This window comes from Schistocerca americana, chromosome 4, assembly GCF_021461395.2.
Source record: "Schistocerca americana isolate TAMUIC-IGC-003095 chromosome 4, iqSchAmer2.1, whole genome shotgun sequence".
Lineage (NCBI taxonomy): Eukaryota > Metazoa > Arthropoda > Insecta > Orthoptera > Acrididae > Schistocerca > Schistocerca americana.
Genome location: NC_060122.1, coordinates 505,045,973 through 505,065,592, shown reverse-complemented (window position 1 = coordinate 505,065,592; position 19,620 = coordinate 505,045,973). Strand labels below are relative to the sequence as shown.

At 42.6% G+C, this 19,620-nt stretch overlaps 1 protein-coding gene across 2 annotated transcripts in view; it reads right to left on the bottom strand.

Moving 5' to 3' along the window:
• The window catches only part of LOC124612388 (protein spire), an 808,827-nt gene that overhangs the window by 762,885 nt on the left and 26,322 nt on the right, over positions 1-19,620 (bottom strand). The gene's annotated exons all lie outside the window — the stretch shown is intronic.

Genomic DNA, 19,620 nt, shown 5'->3' with positions numbered 1-19,620 from the left:
TTTGAAAGGTTAAGCGACCGCAGCCAGCTATTGTGGTGTAAACACCGCCAGGCTGAGTCACAGTATAATGCTTCTCGGCAGCTTCCTTGTTTCCATAAAAGCTATACACATCTGAAATAGTTTCCCTAAGCCCCTTCTGATACGACAGAAACAAGCATACAGTACCAAATGCAACACTAGTAGCTTCAAGTAGCTGAAAAATCAGCCAACCAGTTGCAAAGCAAAGGTTTATTTGGCCGTTGACCTAGGTTCCGATATTTCTAAAAATATCTTTTCCAGAAGACGTGGGCCTTGTTACGTTATACGGTGACAAATTACGTTACCATGTGATGTAACAAGGCCCACTCCTTCCCAAGAAGATATTTTTAGAAATATCGAAAACTAGTTCAAAGGCTAAGTAAACCTCTGGTTTGCAACTGATTGGTTGATTCTTTTTCAGCCTATTCAAATTTACACGGTTGGTGATTCGCAGCCATGTTTAAAATTTTCAATTCGTAACTTACGCTGGACCTATGCCGTATAAAGTAGGGCAGAGGGGAAACACGTTTTATCTCAGTAACGCAGCCTTTCTTCTTGGTGCATGTAATGACGCGCCCTAACATGAGAGCCTCATTTCGTGTTTACATAGCAATAGTCTTTCAATTTTAGAACATTTCTCGGATATTCTAGCAAAAAATGTCAACGACAAAAATTAACAAGCCTTTCATCACTCTAGTCATCTTTAAAAGCTTTCAAATATTGTTAAAATGTACACCATTCCACCTAAAAACTACTTTCTTCAATATCTCTGCTGAGAAAAGATCAAACAGTATCAACTATGCAAAATAATTACGTGCCCTCTGCGCACTATCATTTGCCGAAAACTTCTTTACATAAAGGGATGGTTAATAATATTTTTGTCGCAACACTGAATTCTCCTCCAGAAATAAACCGAAAATTCAAACGCTACAAGCTTAATCTGTTACTGGAATGAATGAAATTAATCGGAAAGGAACAAGAGAGGATTAAGGTTTAACGTACTATTATACTGACACACAGAAGTTCAAAAATGGTTCAAATGGCTCCACACAGAAGTTAAAAAATGGTTCAAATGGCTCTGAGCACTATGGGACTCAACATCTGTGGTTATCAGTCCCCTAGAACTTAGAACTACTTAAACCTAACTAACCTAAGGACTTCACACACATCCATGCCCCAGGCAGGATTCGAACCTGCGACCGTAGCGGTCACGCGGTTCCAGACTGACGCGGCTAGAACCGCACGGCCACACCGGCCGGCTCACACAGAAGTGTACACATTGTAATACAATTGTATTGCCGAAGCAAACAATCTGATGGAAGCTTCGTATTTTCTTTGTCGAATAAGCTATTAATTAACTAGCGCAAAGTTTATTATGTTTTCGTGTGTGTTCGAGAAAAAAGAAAGAGAGAGAGAGAGAGAGAGAGAGAGAGAGAGAGAGAGAGAGAGATATTAGGTAATGTTACTCGTTTGATACGAAAGGATTTTTCAATTACTGTTTAACTCCTCTCAACACAATCGTTGAGTATTAAAATGATGACGGGAACCTAATAAAATGATCTAGCTTTCGTAGGAGTGTCCATTTAAGGTGGCGACAGAAAACTGGAGCTGATGACAAACTGCACCCAACAGGATCATTCGGGCTCACTTTTGTGTTTCATGAAGCAGTCAAGTAATACCCATACCGCATAATCAGTTCCAGCGCAAGACATGTTGGTCGTCATGTTGGCGAAAATTTTGAGCGGAGATTTCATGTCGGCAGTCGAGTAGTACATGTTACGCTCCACCTATTAGTGGACATTAATTTGGGGTGTGTTCACCTTTCGCCTTTATTGCAGCTTGAGCACTGCTGTAGACACTTTAGATGAGGTACTATAACGGATCTTTTACGTTGGGATAAATTTATTTTATTTTTTGTTAGATGTTTTCGTTAAATAGCTGAATAAATTGTAATTAGGAATAATTTAATAAAGCAGAGTAGAAAAGGTAAAGTCAAAGAGATGTTAATTGGGCGGACATTGTCATAATGTAACGTCATTGCGTTGTTCGGTTGTTAAAATCAAGTCGTTTGTGTTCCGTCCTGCTGTTCGGTCGTGCGCGTATCTGAAAGGAATTAATTCGGGGACTATAATAAACTTTCACATAATAGTTACGATTCGATGTTTCGACAAAATGGGTTAACGTCAGTGTTAATTTGAATTATGGTCGACAGGATTAGTTTTGACAGATACGTGGAAACGGACGTAACTGAAGTTGTTCGCATATCATCCTTGAATGGGCTCATTAAAAGCTATTATCACATGATTAGGATCAATCCCTCTTTCTTCCTGGATGGTGATCATTCATTAACATTTAGGTCACAAGAAAAAGGATTATTAATAAAAGTTATGTTAAATGACAATTACGTGTTATTCCGTTAGTGTGGGACCGGCGTAATATCTCTGAAATGACATTGATATATAATTTGTGTTAAATACTGAACTGAGATAGGACGTAAATTGAAATTAGTGAACATTTGATACTGAGACTATAGAAGCAGAAGCGCTTAAGGTTTCTCTTCTCTAAAATGACAAAATAGGTACGAACTTTAACTCCAATAGTCGACATTATGTATTGCAAAGACATTAGCATTTCATACTTATTTTGACGACGCGCTGTTAAACAAAGGAACGCTGAGTCTCTGTACGAGTAATAAAATTAAATCTAAAAAACATAATAACGGCGAACTCCGCTTTAACAAACTGTATTGCGTGTCGTCATCGGGCAATAACTGCTCAACCCTGGAGACTTGTGTGGTGAAATTAGAAGTCGGGCATATAAAACAAACTTAAAAATCCATTCAAGCTTCAGTGGAGTCGGCACAACAAGACATGGGCAGTTATAGTACCTAAAATCTGTGGAAGAATGGCAGCCGACTCTTCGTCCAGACCCGAAACCACAAAAGGTCTGATCCTGGGCTCTGGAGTGACGTCGCCGTCCAAATTCATCCAAAAGGTGTTCTGTTGGATCCAGGTCGCGACTGAACAGCCTTGTCCACTTCAGGACTCTTATTGTCTACAGATCATTTCCTAACAGACACTGCTTTATGAAAGAGTGCATTGTCATGCTGACACGAATAGTCATCGTCTCTATAATGTTCCCCTACTGCACTTAGTATACAATGCTGTAAAATGTATTCACATAGTTCCGCATTAGCGGTTTCTAGAGTGCAGTAGGCGTTGGGGGTGGGAGGAGGGTGAGGGGTGACCCACACTCGCACCACGAAAAACACCCCTCTCCTCCGTACTTCACCGTAGGCGCTAACACACGATGGTCTGTAATGTTCTCCAGGCATTCGCCATACCCGAACGCTTCCACCGGAGTTCCACAAAGTATAGCGTGATTCATCACTCGTTTCCCGTCATTCACTGTCCAGTGCCGTCGTTCTCTCCACCACGTCAAGCGTCACATTGCCTACAGAGATGTGTGGCTTATGAGGAATTGCTCGAGCACTGCACCCTATTCTTTTTAACTTCTAATGCATAGTCCTTGTGCTAATTGGAATGCTGACAGCACTTTAAAACTCACGAGTGATTCCTTCAGCTGATTTCATGCGATTTCTACAACCGCCCGCTGCAATTCTTGGCGGTCCTTGTCAAGTTTTTGTTTCGCTGTGGTTGTTAATTCCCTTTCCACTTCGCAATTATTTCACCAACACTCGTTCAGCTGACAGACAATGCCTGGTCCACGTTCGAAGTTGTATTGTATTGTATTTTAAGCAGGGACCTAGAAACGATGGAGAGGATCCGTCCCCGCCGCAGCCGCAGTGGTCCACAATCCCACGACGACTACCGCAATCCACTTCACTTCACCCCTCTGCCGCCCCACACCGAACCCAAGTTACTGTGCGGTTCGGCCCCCGGTGGGCCCCCCAGGGAACGTCTCACACCAGACGAGTGTAACCCCTATGCCTGCGTAGTAGAGTAATGGTGGTGTACGCTTACGTGGAGAACTTGTTTCCGCAGCAATCGCCGATATAGTGTAACTGAGGCGGAATAAGGGGAACCAGCCCGCATTCGCCGAGGCAGATGGAAAACCGCCTAAAAACCATCCACAGACTGGCCAGTTCACCGGACCTCGACACAAATCCGCCGGGTGGATTCGTGCCGGGGACCGGCGCTCCTTCCCGCCCGGAAAGCCGTGTGTGTTAGACCGCACGACCAACCGAGCGGGCCACGTTCGAAGTTACTGAACTCTCCTGACCGACCCACTCTGCTGTTACTGCTTCTCTGCTGAAAACACAACACTCCCCGCCTCCTTTTATACTGGTGAGTCCGCCTCTAGTGGCATCTGGTGATCAATTCCGCAAATATAGGGGTATCTCGATACTTTTGATCGGTTAATGGAAGTATGGACGACGTTTTTATCGTTCGCAGGACGTAAAGCTCCTCCGTGATTTACACTGTCACAATATCGACCACCAGTCGATGGTTTTCAGCTCCTCGTTGAGATGCTGCCATCTAAAAGTTAGGTAACACACCGGCATGTTCCACTGTTCCCTCCCTCCCTCCCTCCCTCCCTCCCTCCCTCCCCCCCCCTCTCTCTCTCTAAATATTCGTTTAGTTACAGTTATTCTAAATATATCATTTTGTTAACCAGTGGAAACCTCAAAGCCAGTACATCTGCACATCTTAGGGTGCAAACTTCTCGCCGAATTTTTGCTCTGTATAATCACTCAATCTTGACATTATTAAGCGTGTGTGGCTACTTTCAAAGCAAAGGGACAAGTGCTCATTTATCCCCTTTCACTGCTGACAAATCAGTACCGCAACCACATAATGAATAAAACTTTGCTGTAGAAGTATTGCAAGGGACATATTCATTCATTCTGCGACAGTAGCCGGACTACATTGCGTATATGCCGTGTTTAAATTCTATTTATGGTTTTCTTTCACCACTTAACGTGGTGCTAGAGCGTACAGTGCTATGAGAAAGAGAAAGACGATACGGCCCCCAATCGTATCCTTGCACCTCAATATTGGTCGTTTGACTGGTACTCCGAGAAGCCTGGGAGTTGTTTATATACGCTTTCACCACTCCAGCTTAGGTGAATGTCCGGCTGGTGGCTCTCTGCGTAGAAGAGAAACAAAACAAAAGCGGCTCAAACACGAAAATTCCGAGAAGAGAGCTTGCACGAACAGGTGGTAAACGTGATCCTAAGTTAGGAGGCTCCAAAAATACGTACGCGGTAACTTCAGTGTAAATTTAATTACCTCCAAGCCCGAATAGTAGATCAGTTATATTACCTGAGTCACGAACTGCATGGAAGACAGTACTTTTTACTGTGCGATATAACAACGTTTCTTCTTCCATTTACGGATAAAACTTGGGAAGAATAATTGCATGCTTCCGTCTGACTATATGTTCACCATCTATACGGCAGCAAGATGTAGGGGAATGAATGAATGAATGCTATATCCTGTACTGATAAATGTTCTTGGAATACTTATGTTTGACTGTATTGCACAACACATCACTTCTATCCGGGTGAGATGTTCTCAGGTACATTTCCGATAACGTACTGTATTCTTTAACCGTTTCCTTTTGTTTATGATTTAGCGGGTAAAAACTGTACAGGAAGACAGAGGTAGGAATATATCCAGCAAATAATTGAACAATTAGGTTGCAAGTGCTACTATGAGATGAAGAGGTTGGCACAGGAGAGAAATTGGTGGCGGGCTACATTAAACCAGTCAGATGACTGGTGACTAAAAAGACTTACTAGTTTGAGTTTACAGAGTACTTCAAAGTCGCAGTGGATATGGTGTCGCACCGTATACTATGAGTCTCTGCTCGTCGCCTTGCAGTGACTGAGGGATGTGATACATTGGCTAGCAGATTGGACTTCGATTCGGGAAAAGTGGGGTTCAAATCGCCTTTCAATCATCGAGATTTGGTTTTTCCAAGCGCTCCCTAAATCGTTAAGGTAAATGCCGTGTTGTTTCCTTTGTGAAGAAGACGGCCGATTTCCTAGCGCGTCAAAGATCTGAGAGAGGCGCGGGACCTGAAATCTTTGTGTTCTTTTATCTTTTCCGCTGCAGTGTTGGTGAGACTGCTTAGTACGATTTTACTTAAGTGGCGTTTGGAGGGTGCACGTAAATCTTCCGGTAGCTTTTACAATCTTTAACTATTGCCTCGCGTAGCAGTTTTTCAAATGAGATCACGTATCATTCTGGATTTAATTTTCTTGAGGTAAGTGTGTCTTACGTTAATTAAAATTAACTGCAGCCACCAGGAAGTCCTGTAGTGGCTTAGATGCGGTGCACACGACGTAGGAACAGCCGCGCTTGCCCACAGCGTCAGAAGTCGTTTCAATACGTTCACGGCGACATCGCAGCGATCATCACGTAACGGTTCTAGATTGGACGGCAACCTGCATAGGGGAGGAAGCATGTTGAATAGCTGCAATACAATCAAGCAGTAATTACACTGAACGGGCTGAAATGACAGGATATATTTTAAACTATTACCGACTGAAGATCTGTACGTTCAGATGAATGGATTCTCGGCAGGGAGCAAAACATACGCTGATTAAGGCTATTTCACATTTTGGATGGTCAAATTCGAGCTAAAACGCAGCCACTCTAACACAACCACAGAATAGTTTAACAGTGATATTTGTCAATATCGTTTCTCCCTCCTGATCCGGCTTCGGAACAATAACCTCAAAGGACTTTTCACACACATGAAACCTTGCCACGGAACCTTATCACGGAACTCCTTGCGAGATGTGTTCCCGATTTTAGCGATCAAATAGATCGCTGCGAAGCAGCAGTCCGCGTCGGGTTACCACCTTCACTATCTTAGTGAGAGTAGCTACACTGTTTCATTTGCACTGCCAAAACGCGCAGGGAAATAACACGGTCCTCGCTAATACTAACAGCTTACACTGAGACCTGGATGATTGACAGCCCGATTGTGTGCTGTTAATAGGCAGAGGTGTTTTGTCTTTGGGAGGCGCCTGCAGAGACTTATCTGACTCTGCGGAAATTATCAGCTGACATATCAACTGCAATCAGAAATTTAAGCAAGGGTTCTGGTGAATCACAACTGACAATCAACAAATAATATCGGTTAAAATTAGTTTAAGCAGATATTGAATCTAAACTGCTCATTCGTTAACAACAAACTGTCTCGCAGCAAAATCTTGTTCTGATCTACGTAACTATTCAGTCATATTCTCTATAGTACGATACCAGGTTCAACAGAATAAAATTACAACTTTTAAATTCTCTGGTTTGTAGCCCCAGCAAACAAGTAACATAGGCAGCTTTCCTCAGATCGCCACCTTGTTTAAAACTACAAAGACTGCTGGATGGAGCCCCTACTTGACGACTGTCTAACCCGAGAATTTTCGCACACATATACTGAAACGTGCTTACTACAGCCGTGCACCCGATGCATCGACCTGCACGAGAAAGCATTCCAGTTGCACCAGCTCTCTCCACATCAGATAGACCGACGCTACTTGCTCCCTTTCACTAACAGGAAGCACAGCTACGCATTAATTATTGATCACAAGCAGTCTCCACTTCCGCTTCTCAGCCCTCCTGTTACGTTCCTTCGTTGCGTCGAGACAGTCCAAATTTTAGTAAAACTAAAAGGTATCGGTCGTTGCTATTGAGGTTTTACACAAGCTGTTTTGAATTTGTGATGTCATACTCGGCCTGCCAAAGATATTTATTTTATCAAAAATAGCAGGTACCCTTTATTACATGCTTTGTACTTCGTGTGTAACTGTTCTTCGACCTAAATCGATTAACGGCAGTGATACGGCAGGTGGTGGAAAAAAATCTTCATCGCCGATAACTGGGCCACAAGTGAGGACTGTTAAAATGAACATATCGTTGCAATTACATTAACTGCATCTGTGCTTGTGCTGAGGCATATTCAAGACAGCAAAGTTTTTTGTCGTAAATCGTCCTACTACGTTGGATTAGGCAGTCTAAGATGCACTTCAAAACGACTAACGCTCCATTCAGGTCAAGTCAGAATTGTTTGCTTGACTAAAACTTGAACCTGGACACGTGCTCTTAGCGACCACTGAAACGCCATAGCATTTCAAAGACAGTACTCTGCATTCTGTTGCCAACTTTCAGTAGTTTCGGTAGAGTCCTGAGTCTACCGCGCGCATGTGCTTGTGTGGAAAAACACGTCGAACAGGACAATGCTACAAGTACCAAAATAACTGTCATCGTACTCAGCCACTGTGTGCTTACATTCTGTTTCCGTGCCCACCGTTCATTACTCTAAATTTTCAAAGCGCAGTTGATGCAAGCCTAATAAATTCGAAATGTGCTTCGACGGAAGCATTAGAAAGCAAAAACCTGAAGTAAATGAACAAGAAGGGACTATTAGCACTCTAATTCGACAAGGATGCAAAAGAAAGTCGACAATGGTCTTTTCAAGTAAACAGTTTCACCTTTCGACTGACACAATTTAGGGAAACAACGAAAAACCGCAATTTGGAAAACCAGTCAGAAAACTAAATGGTGTTCCTGCCCAATGCCACAGCCACTACCCAGCACGTTACTGTCAGAACTACTAATACTTCAAATAAGCTATAGTCTTCTGATAGTCACGAAGAAACACCTCAGAAGCTTTCACAGCTTGTAGAACAGAGAACGTAGTTACACATAGGACAGTCACCGCAGAGGCACAGTAAAATACTGAACAGTTACCGGATCGTGGAACAGTTATGAAAACAACAATCCGACCAAACACTCCTGTAAAAGCGAAGAACTTTTGTTACAAGTCCTGCCTAATGAGTACATGCGTACATACGTCTATCTACTCAAGAAAGCTAAAATTGAACGAAATATATTGATAGCATATTCTCCATACGACAAACTAAATTGTTTGAAATAACTATTTTAATAACGGACACAGAGAAATTGATTGGGATCTAGATTACCCAAGAAATTCTTTTACAGATGGTCGGTTACATTAGTAACACCTGGAGAGACTACCCTGTTAAAGCATATATACCGCTAGGAAGGGAGTACCAAGACCCAATTCCTGCAAAAAAGAATATATTATGCCGACCGAAACGCAGCCATCTACAATAAATACAAAGGTTATTATTTTCCCTCTTCAAATTACTGAACAGTGTTATTTTCTTTCTACAGCCTGTCCTCTACCTACACGTACGATCCTTCACTTATAGTTTTGTATGATTCATAAGTATGTTCGGAATGGTCTATAGGCTCTCCAAAAAGATCAGGGGAACTGCTTATCCCCTCAAACTTACTTATTTTGTTAATTATCGTTCCCTGAAACATGCATATAAGTTCTCAGTTTTCTAAATTATTGTCCCTTATTTTCCGTTTTGATGCACTAGTGTTCAATGTCTACGAACGTTTAATAAAGCGTGGTAAAATAGGATCAACCTCTTAACAATACAGAGTCGCGCCGACTGACAGGAAAGTATCCATGAAATGAAACCAAGCAAACGCCTAAGTATAGTAGCGAGAACCGTAGGGGCTCATAAAACGGTTCCCATTACTGGGCTACGCTTGTTCATGCCTTATGCATCCAGGTTAACTAAACCGGCAGTGCGTTAAAGACCTGATGAACGTATTACACACACCAAACTAGAAGGTAAGGGGACACTGACCTGGAAATCCAGTCTATCAGGGACCCTGAAAGGCCTGTCTCGCCTACGGGTCGGGGATGCGCCGTACACAGATAAGGAGAGAGGGAGGGGGCAACGTATACGTGCTGCGTGTGGATCAACAACATTTCCATGTCGTTGGGTACTGTATTAACATGCGGCTGATACGCAACTGACAACAGATAACCGCCATGGGCGTCATTTCCAGACTGCACCGTATCAATCTGATTGCCTGCTGAATAAAGTTTGTTCTTACTACCTTTGTTTATGGATCATCAATACCTATGATACTACTGACATTAAAGCCCATCAATACTATTCGAAAATTTTTAATAAAGAGTTAAGTTCTCCCAATTCTTTCTGCTCTTGAAACTTCTTTTGTGGCAGTATTTTTAAAAGTTACACGTGAATTGAAAAGCCTTGGTAGTATAACAACACACCTATAACGTATTTCCAGGTCAGTAGCTTCGCAGTGGCTAAGCGACTACTAACTGCCAGAGCCAAAGTCAAAGTTTCAGGTTTCAATCCACAGTCGATCCGAGGATTTTGTTCAGTCATATAGCGCTTCATTAATCTGTAGGAATAATTTCCTAATGTGAAAAATGCCGAGTTTCTCTGCGATTTGTAGTCCACGTCAAAACTGTAGTTTCCTCTACAACTAGTTGGGCACGTCAGTTCCGAAAACGGAAGGGAACAAGCACAACAATGGCTATTATAGCAGTGCAGTGTTTAAGCCAATCTTACGAGTTCGGAATAGCTATACTTAACAATAACACAGTGTCTTGCCAACTTGAGCCATACACGTCTAAGGCGCACAAAGCGACGTCTTACTGCTACATAAAGCTGTCTTGTGATAAATGTAGTGAATCCTAACTACACAGAAAAGCTTAAAATCGGATCCATACACGTCCGAACGTCAACTGAGAGAGTTAGATGCAAACCGAGAGTACTGCGATCAGTACAGCAAAGACACAGCGCAGGGTGGTTACAAGTACGTATCTGAGTCGGTGAGTACTTGTCACTGCATGGTTCCAGTTCAGTGATACGCAGCTGTGCAGTTGACGGGCCATACAGAACAAGGATTTTCATATCACGATTAAAATGCTAGTTCCAAGCCTCGAATTGCATCTGAAGCTTGCCAAACGCCTCCCAAAAAAAGTAACTAACCGCTAATGACTATTATAAAGTGGTGTCTACGAAGAAATCTTTCGCATACGCTGATAAAACGTTTCACTGACGCAAGCGTCTCTGTCACATCCCAGGCAATTGAGGCCGACAACAGAATCTAAACAATCCGGCGCTCCCCACTCAGTAAGGAGAGAAGTTTTATAGCTACATTAATGTTTCCGATGAACTCATAAAGTTCACTGCACACGTCCATGTTTGTCTACACAAAATCATTGTCGCTGTACGATGACAGTTGTTTCTATACATAGCCGTAACACAAAATCCCTATAATCTGAACCGTTTCAAATGGAGACCAACTTCCCCTCAGTCAATCGCCGTATCAACCCATTCTTCTTTCCCAATGGATTTTATGGCAGTCTCTTCTTTCTATTCTTGTGCATGTCAGATGGGATATGATTTAATTAATGGTGCCCAGATCTAAAGACAACATTACTCTCGCCGATCCAGTAATGTTCATACACAGCGTCCAAAATCTTCTGGATCAAAAGTATGCAGACAGTAGAATAAACCAAATGGAGTTCTTTGAGAGAAGTAACCCATGGTTGAAAATTATTTCAAGCGGATACTGAACGAGGAATGTATATGAGGCAACTGCTTTACAACCTGCATATGTTTCACCTCGAACAACTGGCGACAGGAATGTCCTTGGTGGCTTTATCATGAAAAACAACAGTTGGTTGCGGTGGAGCTTATCGTTGCTTACAGCTCGAGGATGGAGCAAAACTCTCTACAGGAACTCGCGGATACGCATTAAAATATAGCGCAGCAGGATGTCCGGAAATCCGAACAAATGTACAGAGAAAAATTTTGCAATACGCGTTGTCCTAGCTGGAAGAATTTATTGCCATGGTTAGAAACATATGAGACATGTAGTACATGTAGTACAGGCTACAGAAGGCTGAACAAGATTTTCGGCGTGGAATTTTTAGCGAATATACATTTTTAGCGAATTAGAATTTGAGGAGAAGGTGTAGGATCGTGCGGAAGTAGTTCATCAACAAAGATCATTCAACTTTGCGGCCGTCCCTGTAACAATGTTCTGAGCTTAAAGTTGATACTGTAAGATACACGTTGTTCATGTCAGCATATTCTTATCCAACCATTAGTTCCTTATCTCAAAATACACCGTTTGGGATAGTCTATACCTACGTCTAGGGCCTACATACATACTCCGCAAGCCACCGTGTGGTATGTAGCGGAGGGTACCATGCACAGCAAACAGCTACCCCGCGATCTACCCAGCGCGGCTCTTTTCCTGTTGCACTCGCAAATCGAGTGAGGGAAAAACGACTGGTTATATTCCTTAAAGGGTTTACTAACGATTCTGTCAACAGTTGCAGTATTATTTTAGGCGACTAGTTTCGCCCAAATCAAAATTGATTTTGTCTAAGTAAGAGTCATGTGTGGATAGTGGCATTCATTCTGCAAACATTTGTAAAGCATGTGTTGCCACTTTGGTGTTTATTATTAAGATCAGGCACTGTCAGTGCAGCCTTAGTAGGACAGGTTTGAAAATGAAGCTGTAAGGTTCGAAACTAGTCCCCTGAAATAATACTGCAACTGTCGACAGAATCGTTGATGAACGCTTTAACAAATTTAATAAAGTTGCTGGTTCCCTGTTGACAAAATGTTGAAACTGAAGACTGTTTATTGCCTCCTTATGAGCCCTAATTTCTCTTGTCTTCACGGTCCTTACGCGAAATGTAAGTCGATGTTAGAAGATTAGTTTCGTAGCCTGCCGCAATTGCTGGTTCTCTAATAAATTTTGTTAATAGTGTTCCGCAAGAGAAAAGTCTTCTTCCTTCTAGGGATTCCCACTTAAGTTCATGAAGCTGCTCCTTAATGCTAGCGTGTTGATCGAACTTACCGGTAACAAATCTAGTAATACATCTCTTCTTTACTACGATGTTTTCCTTAAATCCGTCCTGTTGGTAATCCCGAACACACTAGCAGTACTGAAGAATGGGTCCCACAAATGTTCTATACACGGTCTTCTTTTTTAGAAGAGCTACAAATCCCTAAAGCTTTCGCAATAAACCGAAGTCGACCATTCGCCTTATTTACTACCGTCCTTTAAGTGCTCGTTCCATCTCATATAGCTTTGCAACGTTACACCTAATAATTTTACGACGTGAAAGTGTCAAGCGGCACACCACTGATACTGTATTCGAACGTTACAGGATCTTTTTCTCTACTCATCTGCGTTAACTTACATTTTTCTACACTGTGGACTGTAGACTCTATTGTTTGTTTATTTTAACACTCTGGGATTTGAGGCGTCTTTTAGTTCATTTTGTGCGTGAGAGAACTGACTGTAAATCTTTATGTTTTCCACGCAAACGCCGTCTAAGTCAATCGAAAGGATAGAAGGGCACTGCATTCGCCCAATCAAAAGGAAAGGGGGACATTGCATGTTAACACTGGAGCAGTGGGCCCTGCACAACAATGACATAAGAAGCTCTCGCCGACGAACTGCAGCACTGCACGACAAAGTTGCGTAGCAATGTGGAAATACAGCAAGCTGTTGGGAACTGTCTATCCGAGACGAGAGCGTGACACGAACGCTGTATATCTGTTCCTTGTTGCCTGGTGTACCTGTTTATGAATGATTTACGCAACTTTCGAGACTTGCGTTGTTCGGTATCAAACCCCATTTACGAGGTGACCGAAAAAGACAGTCATCGCCACCTATCACTATACTGTTACCATCTAACTATGTGAAACGCTCGGCCCGTACTCCACAGCAGAGATGTCAGCATGACTGATTCGCAAACAGAGAGCCCTTGTTCGATTCCCGATTACCAGGGATTCTTCTCCGATAGAACAACTAAAAGAGTCCGCCTGGGCCCGTGAGGATAATTGGCGAACTATCTGAAGGCGAAATAGTGGCTCCAGTTTTATAAGCCGATCGGTCAGCATCGGGGCGCTCCACAGTCCTGATCACAAAGTCAAATTATTCTGAACACTATTTGAGCTTACGAACTGACTAGTGTAGTGTCATGATCAATTTGAGCCTATGTACTGACTGGTGTTATGATCAACAGATGTCCGAAGTAGAAAGGACATAAAATGTAGACTGGCAACGGCAAGAAAAGAGTTTATAAGAAGAGAAATAATATGGAATATAAATTTAAATGTCAGGAAGTCTTTTTCTAAATGTATTTGTCCGTAGTGGAGCTTTGTAAGGAAGTGGAGAGTTGGCGATAAGCAATTCAGACAACAAGTGAGTAGAAGTTTTTGAAATGTTATGCTACAGAAGAATGATGAAGATTAGGTGAGTAGATCGTTTAATTTATGAGGTGGTACAGAGTACATTTGGGGAGAAAAATTTGTGGGGTAACTTGGCCAAAAGATGGGATCGGTTGATAGGACACATTACGCAACATCATCAACGAATCATGAATGTAATATTGGAGAAAAGTCTGGGAAATATAAATTGTGGATGAAAACAAAGAGGGGAATATAGTAAGCATGTTGAAACGGATGTAGGTTGGCTTAGTAATTCAGAGATGATGATGCTTGCACAGGATAGAGTGGCATGGGGAGCTGCACCAAACCAGTCTTCAGGTCGAAACAACAACAACGATAAAATTAATAACAACAACAGGTCCTGATTTGAAACTATGAACGGAAATTGTTACATGTTAGTATTAAAAGCCTGTGGTGTTTGTAGTGGTTCAGTTGATGTTCCTGTACAATCCACTGCACATTCCACATGGTGCGCATATTTCAGGACCAATCAGTGTCATGTCGGTGGATGAGTCAACTGCTTAAGATGTTAAATTTTTGCAAATACTTGCTGTACAAGGGGCAGGGCCTACCTGCACAAGCTCGACTTTTCAAAATTCATTTGCCTCTTACAAACGTCAAATGTCCTCATTTTCCGCAGTGTGGTGTACGGCCTCCACTTTTTCAAATGTAATAGTATGTACTTTGTTGATTCCTGATAATCAGTCTTACATCTCGGAGCATTCGCGCGACGTACGCTAGAAACCAATTGTAATTGTGTGTGAAAACTGCATTAAAGTCACATCCGCGCTCATCAGAGCAGTGATGTATTCACAGAGTGACCTTCTGAATTACCTCTTTGTGATTAAGATGTTTATCGGACCTCTTACGTTTAGATAGGCAGAGTTACTGCAATCTTTAACGTATTCGATTTTACTGATTTACTGAGATCGGACACAGCAAAATTCAAGTCTGCTACAATTCATTGCTTAAGCGCTGGTTTCCTGAGATCCAGACACAGCAAAATTCAAGTCTCCTACAGTTCATTACTCTAGCGCTACAACACCGTCATTCAGCACGCAAAGAGGTGGCTAGAGGTGGCTAGAGAGACAGAAAGCAAAACGAAGCGAACAGTTCTAAAATAACTACTATTTCTGAATGTTCAAAGGTGGTGATCGAAGGTTCGGTGATAGATGTCTCCACAATAGTTCGGAACTTTTGTTCAACGTATAGGTGGCTAAAAGCAATACAAAAAAGTTAAAATGTATTTTCAGCTGTATGCTTGGTATTTTTGAAATACTAGTCTTAAGTTGCGATAGCTAAACTTAATACAGGGCTATTACAAATGATTGAAGCGATTTCATAAATTCACTGTAGCTCCATTCATTGACATATGGTCACGACACACTACAGATACGTAGAAAAACTCATCAAGTTTTGTTCGGCTGAAGCCGCACTTCAGGTTTCTGCCGCCAGAGCGCTCGTGAGCGCAGTGAGACAAAATGGCGACAGGAGCTGAGAAAGCGTATGTCGTGCTTGAAATGCACTCACATCAGTCAGTCATAACAGTGCAACGACACTTCAGGACGAAGTTCAACAAAGATCCACCAACTGCTAACTCCATTCGGCGATGGTGTGCGCAGTTTAAAGCTTCTGGATGCCTCTGTAAGGAGAAATCAACGGGTCGGCCTGCAGTGAGCGAAGAAACGGTTGAACGCGTGCGGGCAAGTTTCACGCGTAGCCCGCGGAAGTCGACGAATAAAGCAAGCAGTGAGCTAAACGTACCACAGCCGACGGATTGGAAAATCTTACGGAAAAGGCTAAAGCAGAAGCATTTCTTAAACAGGAGATTGGAAAACCGATGGATCGGTCGTGGTGGAGATCATGATCAACAATTCATGTCATGGCCTCCACGCTCTCCCGACTTAACCCCATGCGATTTCTTTCTATGGGGTTATGTGAAAGATTCAGTGTTTAAACCTCCTCTACCAAGAAACGTGCCAGAACTGCGAGCTCGCATCAACGATGCTCTCGAACTCATTGATGGGGACATGCTGCGCCGAGTGTGGGAGGAACTTGATTATCGGCTTGATGTCTGCCGAATCACTAAAGGGGCACATATTGAACATTTGTGAACGCCTAAAAATACTTTGAGTTTTTGTATGTGTGTGCAAAGCATTGTGAAAATATCTCAAATAATAAAGTTATTGTAGAGCTGTGAAATCGCTTCAATCATTTGTAATAACCCTGTACAATGCAACCGACATTGTACATCAAGTCTTTACACCATAATAGTCTAAGATCATAGGCTAGTTAATGGCTTTCTGCACTTTAGCTTCAGATAAAAAATGCGCGTCAGGGCAAGAATTTATAGATGTTTTGCCGCTTCCGACGGAGAACAGTTTATGAAGTGTGTAATTCGCGACTCGGAGTGCGATGACTATGCTTAAAGAGGGCGCAGTTCTTTTAATATCAAGTGTTTGTAGCGCCCACGTCAGTTATTTATGAAACGTCGTAAGATGATACTGACAGACGTGGATTAGGCAGCAGTAATTATGATAAATTACTGATAAAGCGGAGTTAATCCATCAATAGGATAAAACACAAAAAATAAATTCAATGAGCCAGCATTATATAAGGCATAGAAGAAGATGGCACACGAGTACAACGCGTAATTTAATATTCCGAGTACTTACGTAGCTCGTGAAACAAACCGTAATTTCGTTAGATGTATCTACAGCGTGTGGAGGTAATCTACGAGTACGCTGTTCGCAAAGAATAGGGAAGAGTAAGCCGCATATTCTCCAACGCGAATCATAGTTCGTTGTATGTGTGCTGGCCATCATTCTCAGAAAATCCTGTAAAGAGGTACAGGACAGTGTCAGAATTTAAAAACGCAGAATTACTGCCTTGCTGCTGCTACTTCGTTGCTGTTAATAGCGAGAAAAGTGCACAGAATCCAAATTTATATTGTTGACGCACGTGAGGATTACCTACCTGCAAGCTAAATATGGGTTTGTTCAATGATATCTATGTTAATAGGCAAAGATCAGAGGTCAGTCGCCAATTTAAGTAACACCGCAGCGTACTCATATTTCAGAATAAATAAATGGGACCACGGAATAAAATTACAACGAGAAACAACAGTAAAGTCAGCATCTGTTATACTAAGAAGCGCGTTACTCAAGTTACTTGCTAGCATTCAGCTCAACAGAAGAACGTCAAAATGATTGGTTCTTCTCAGTCAAGCGTTTTGAGACAGGTGGCGATTTATGGCAGATCTGACGACAGAGCACAATGTTGGTAGAGGCACAAATATTTCGGGGCACACTGTACGGCGCACATTGTTTAACACGGGATTCCGTGTTCCCAAGGCGGACCACCGACATCGTCAATTATGGCTACAGTGGGCACGAGATCATCGAAAATGGATCGTACATCAATAGAAACGTGTCGCCCGGTCAGATGAATGGCGTTTCTTGTTTCTACAGGTGGATTATCCTCTCCCTATTGGAACGGTTACTCGAAAACTTGCGCCACACTAGTAGCGCAGGCCGGAGGCGGCGGTGTTATACTGTGGTGAACATTCACTTTCGTTTCCATGGGTCCTGCTGTAGTATCGCAGGCACTATGACAGCTGAGTACTATGAAAATTACTGCTGACCACCTGCACCCCTTCTTCCCCTATGGCGATAGCGTCTCCTATGGAGCTACAGTGGTTTGAGGAGCATTTTATTGAACTCACGTTGTTGTCTTTGCAGTCAAATGCGCCTGATTTGAAACCGATGATACGTTATGGGGCACCAGCTCAGCGGCCACAAGCCACCAGCCCGTAATTTATGGGAACTCCGTGATCTGTGTGTGTGGACGTCTGGTACCATTTACCTCCGGAAACCTACGAAGAACTTGTCGAATCCATAGCATGCAGAATTGCTGCCGTACTTCGTGTGGACCAATACGCTATTAATCGGATGGTCCAATGTTTTGACACCCTACTTTGTTACGAAGATACATGTCTTTGTATAAATTTACAGAATCCTTAGGTCTACTGTGGCCTTCAAGACGATTTAATTAGCTCCATCGTATACTTCTCGTAAAGGAAATCAAGGCGAGTTAAATTACGAAACGCATAGAGGCATACTTTTTTCTTTTTCTTTTTCTTTTTTTTTCGCTGCATCAGCAAACGGGGCAAGAGAAACCTGAGAAGCACTTCTAGATCGGGATCGGAATAACAAAGTGATTGGCAGATATTTGTTTACAAAGAGAGCTAACTTAGGAACAACCGAACCAGAGAAGAAGCTTGGTAAATCCGTTTTGTTCACCGTTGTCATACAGCTCTGAGAACGACGATTACCGCCGCTAATTACTTCAAATGGTGCAAATGGCTCTGATCACTATGGGGCTTAACTTCTGAGGTCATCAGCCCCCTAGAACTTAGAACTACTTAAACCTAACTAACCTAAGGACATCACACACATTCATGCCCGAGGCTGGATTCGAACCTGCGACCGTAGCGGTCGCGCGGCTCCAGACTGCAGCGCCTAGAACCGCTCTGCCACTCCGGCCGCCGTGTAATTACTATGTTTACCTTGATTTATTACAATACGCGAAAATGAACTCTGCAGTGCACGTTACGGGAAACGCACGAAGGAATTCAGTGCTGAATTGCACAGCTGTTGATGCCGGGGCCATATTGGCAGTGCGGGTAGCAGCATACCGACATCGCCAAAAGTGTTGTTTATTCTGTTCCAGGTATAGTGAGGTGTACGTTTATCATAATAGTAATGCTGACTGAAGCGTTAAGGACTGAGCAACAACCAAGCAGACAGCGCAGAAAGGAGCTACAACAAAACATTCAACTGAATATCGCGATCGTACAGTTACCTTACAGACACGAGCCCGTTAAATGCGGCAGTCCCCTAAGGCACTGGTCGTCAAACTGCGGCCCGAATCAACTATTCTTACGACCTGCTGTTCTCGGCCGTATTTTAGAATATTATGCCTTTAGCAACTAAAAGCCGAATCCACAAACGTCAATTAACGTTACGAACTATTTAAGAGTGTAGTTTTCCTGCTTAGTAAGACAACAATACTTGCAGAGACAGTGATATTTTAAGACTGTCTTTAATTGGAACTGACGTTGGTGAGTTAGGCTATGAGGTAAGTAAAGCTGGCTGCGAACCACAGGGGCAGAGCGGGAAATAGCGCAGTCACTTCGGTGTTAGGAGATGTGAGGGGGGCGAATGTTTTACTTTTTCTCTTCCCATGGTGACAAATCACTTCCGCGAGCGACTTGTACCAGTCAGGTGCTATACAATAAATTTTGGCACGGAAGTAACGTTGAGTGATGGACGCGAGTTGCAGAGGTGGTCATTTTCGAATGCGGTATTTACTTGTAGCAGCAATACGAAATCGAATTAAGGCTGTTGTGCACACTGCAATGCGTAGAAGAAAACTGTCATTCAGAACATTTATTAAACATCTGTGATCGTGTCTCCTGTTGCTTAATGCATTTAAATATGAATACAATTACT